Source organism: Neofelis nebulosa, chromosome 2 (genome assembly GCF_028018385.1).
Source record: "Neofelis nebulosa isolate mNeoNeb1 chromosome 2, mNeoNeb1.pri, whole genome shotgun sequence".
NCBI lineage: Eukaryota > Metazoa > Chordata > Mammalia > Carnivora > Felidae > Neofelis > Neofelis nebulosa.
This window is the reverse complement of record NC_080783.1, coordinates 158070081-158074267: the sequence shown is the minus strand read 5'-3', so window position 1 is coordinate 158074267 and position 4187 is coordinate 158070081. Positions and strand designations below refer to the sequence as shown.

General features: G+C 39.3%; 1 non-coding gene across 1 annotated transcript; it reads left to right on the top strand.

Moving 5' to 3' along the window:
- The first annotated feature begins 3297 nt into the window (after positions 1-3297).
- LOC131505777 (U6 spliceosomal RNA) lies at positions 3298-3404 on the top strand. The gene has a single exon (XR_009258552.1). It is a non-coding gene; the product is annotated as a U6 spliceosomal RNA (small nuclear RNA).
- The last annotated feature ends 783 nt before the right edge of the window (positions 3405-4187 follow it).

Genomic DNA, 4187 nt, shown 5'->3' with positions numbered 1-4187 from the left:
AGGTATTTCTATAACATGCTATTTGAAGATTCCTCTATTTCAATTTTTAAAAACCTCCATCTGCAGATGCTGTCCTAGGCTGTGACATTCTCAGCATTAGAGTGAGACAGATGTTTCCCAATGCTGATTTTTTTTTCCCCACTGTCACTTTGTGCTTTGTTATATCAGTCAGATAATGAAATACTTAATTAGCTCTTCCCTTTTGCCACAGGATCATTTGACTAAAAGGTAAATTGAGAGCCTTGAAAGTGAAACATCTCCATTTGGCACGTAGGTATCTAAATCTAGGTATGCCTCCTAACCATCTTTGAATACTTGAAATACTCATGCAAGGATGCTTCTGGTTAGACATGATACACAAGACTTTTCTATTGGTATTGGTATTGGTTGCTGGCTGATGGAGGCCACATCAGCTCTCCTTCCTCAGCAGCCCAAATATCACTTGTTTTATCTGAGAAATAACTAAATCGGGCAAATCAGAAGCAGTGATTCTGGTTTCTGGGAAGATACTTCCAGTGAAGTTCACTCTACATTACTTAGAAGCTTTGTCTCTCAGGTGACATCAACCATGGAAGTCTTCACCTAATTCTTGACCCATACTATGTTAGGCAATCCAATGGAATTGTCAGTAGCCCTTTTCCAGATGGTTCTTCCACCGAATGCAATTCACATTGTCAGTTGTAACCTAGTCCCTCAACTACTCTAATCTTAAAAAGGAGAAGTGTTTTTCTTTTCTCCATTCCATCCACCTGGCACCCCCATGGCTCTAGACTTTGCAATTTGCTCATTATATAAGAGATGTGTTCCCCCAGCTGCCTATCCATGTTTCCTTTCCTGTTTAGCCTCTTTGGCCCAAGGAGTGAACAAGAAGTTTTCTGAACAAAAGGGTATTCTATCTGTGGTCAAAGTGGGATTTTCCAGTGTGAGCTCCACACCCCCGCCCCCAACACCACCACACTTTGGCTGGCTGATATTTGCTCAGGGAGAAGCTAGTTGGCAAATCAGCTGACATATTGCCTGAGGCGAACAGTCGAAAAATAAGACCTCAGGATGTTGCTGCAACTACTATTTTTGGGTAGAAGAGACATTCTGCTAGGAAGGATGGCAACTTGGTGGGGTTAGGAGGCGCCACAGGAAACAAGAGCTCAATGCTGATCACTGTTATACAGACCTGGGATGCTGGCACATGCAGTGATCAGCTGATTACATTACCGTATCAGTGCATTCGTTTAATGCAGTCAAGGTCAAGGAGGTCTGCTTCTCAGTGGTGCTAGACAGGAAACTCAAAATATTATGTATGCCGGCAACAAGTGCCATGATTGATTTTTGTTATGGAATTAATCTGTCAAGAGTTGCAGTTTCAGGTTTGCTGCCGTGAATTATATCTCCGGTTCAGCTGGAAGACACAGTGCCAGAGAGAAGGGCTAAGCTGTCTTTGGCTATTTGCCTCAATCAGAGCTTTGTTAAGGGCTTGCTGCTGCTGCTGTTGATAGGGAGGTAGATGTGAAGGCTGCCAAACATCATTCCATTTAAAATGGAATGAAAAAAGACCCCCTCGGTCATGGCAGGCAGACCAGATGTGGATAGATAGTTGGGTTGAGTTTCTTAACCTCCGGGTCCAGCTGCAAAGACTCTGATTTTAGGGCTTCTGAGTGGAGCCCAGTAAGCTGCATTTTAACAAGGCTCATGGGTGGTCAGCAGCCTTACTTGAAAACAGTCAAAACTGAACTTTAGTATGGCTGATGATGAGTCATTAGAAAGAGAATTGCCATGTCTTTTGGGAAGCCCCTGTGAAGTGTGAGGAGGGGGTGAATCAGCATTTTAGAAGGAACACTCAGATACTAGCACACAATTGAACTGGAGACAGGGAGGATGGAGGTAGGTGAGAACAGTGCATAAGCTATTTGCAAAAGGGAATTGTTGCATTACCTCAAGGTATGGACACCCATTAGGGCTGCCATCCTGACCCCTAATGAGGCTCACTCTTCACAGCAAATGAACATATTCACCAAGGCCCAAACCAGCCATCTTTCATTTTACACATACCTCACACTATAAAATCATTTATAGACTGATTTCTTCTGAAATAAATTTAAGTTTTATTCCTATCCCCCCTCTCCTTTCCTCTTACCCCTGCGGCTCCAAGGTGCAGGTTTGAGGGGAGCCACTTACTTTCTTTTGGGAGTCATAAAATAATTATATAAATAACTGCTCAAATATGTCACTCATTACTATTTTAGAAAGGATGTTGGAGATCTTTTTTAGAGCAACATGGGTTTTTGTTGTTGTTTTGTTTTTCAAAGATGCTTCAGCCTGCACTCAATCGATGGGCAATTTCAATCCCTTAAAGTCAGGGATTATAGAAACATAGGTTTTGGGAACTCAGAGGAGGCAGATCCATTATTGATTACCTCACCAAACCCATCCAAAGCATGAATTCCTCCACAATAATCCCTCCAAGAAATACTATCATTAATAATGTCTAAAGCTTACATAGCACTAGTATGCCTTACATTTGTTAATTATTTAATCCTCCCAACAACGATGTGAGACAGGCATTGCTTTCTTATTCATCTTACACTGAGGGACAAAAAGACACAGCCTGTAAAAGAGGCAGACCTGGGGTTTCAACCCAGGCAATCTGTCTCCAGGATGTGTGATGGCCCATTACACTATACAACCTTCAGTTCAGGTTTTGCTTGAATACCTTCAGGCATGAAGAGTTCACTAGCCTTAGGAATAGACTATTTCATTCTTGTCTGTTCTGGTAGTTAGACACGTCTTCCAATGACCTAAAGTCTTCTTCTCTAATATTTCTACCTAGATAGGCCTCTGGAGTAATAAGAAGGTTTAATCTGTCTGTTGCCAAAAGCCTTTTCCTGGGAATTTAAATTTGTCCTCCAACACCTTAATTCATATGCCATTTCTTTGGAAAGTTTTTGTGTGTGACAGTTAAAAGCTGGTGTATTTTTTTCTTTGATAAGTTCTGATGGTCCCACTTAGGAGTGTGTGTTTAATTACTACCATATTTGTGCGTTTGATGATTGGGTCATTTTTTTTTTTAACCATGGGAGTAGAATTTTATATTTCCCTATTAATTTTTTTTCAAGATTGAGCCTAGTTGCTGCAACCTATTAAAATCTTGTGCTGTACTAAATATTGCTCGTTAGTCTTAGTTTCATGTTAATATTTAATAAAACATGAAGAATGAAGAAATCGAGACTAAGGATGCTTAAGCTGCCCAAGGTTTTAGTAAGTGGAATTTGCACTCAGTTCTATCATTAAAAATGCATGCAAGTACTCACTTCAGCAGCATATATACTAAAATTGGAACGATACAGAGAAGATTAGCACAGCCCCTGAGCAAGGATGACACACAAATTCATGAAGCTTTTGCTATTGTTGAGTGTACTTGTCGTGGTGAACACCGGGTGCTGTATGGAATTGTTGAATCACTATATCGTACACCTGAAACTAATATAACACTGTATGTTAACTAACTAGAATTAAAATAAAAGTTTAAAAAGCCAAAAAAAAAGAAAACAAATTAAAAGTTTGGTGTATCATAACTGTAGGGTGTATATATATATATATATATATATATATATATATAGTGTGTATATATACTTACTTCACTAGACAAGAAGAATAAGAGGAATGTATGCAAAGTAGATGAGTTTGCACTATTTTCTGAGCCATTAAAAATAAGCCATTTGAAAAAAAAAATGCGTGCAAATCCAATTGCTTGCTCTTGCTACCAAATCTATTTTTCACTACCTCTGTTTCTGGCTTGCCTCACACTCCAGCCCTGCCCTCTCCAATAATGCAAAAGGGGCATGACTGTATAAGATTCCCTTGTCTCAGCGGCCACCTCACTCTCTATTCCTCATTTTTATTTGACTTGAATTGTGAGAAAAGGTGTTGTCCTGATATATTGCCTAATCATAGAGTAGCTTTTGGCTTGATACTGACTCTTTTTAGCCATCTTAACTGTATTATCTGTGATTATGGTTTTTTAAAAAAACTTAATTAAAGTCATGATGAAATTAATTCATTGCTGTGCTAATGTTCAGAAAAAAAGTATTCCAGAGACCAATGTGAATTAGTAGAAGGGGTTTTAAAGCTCTATTATTAGTCTAGGGGATGATGCAAAGTCAAAACCACTAGCATCATTTTTTTTTTTTTTG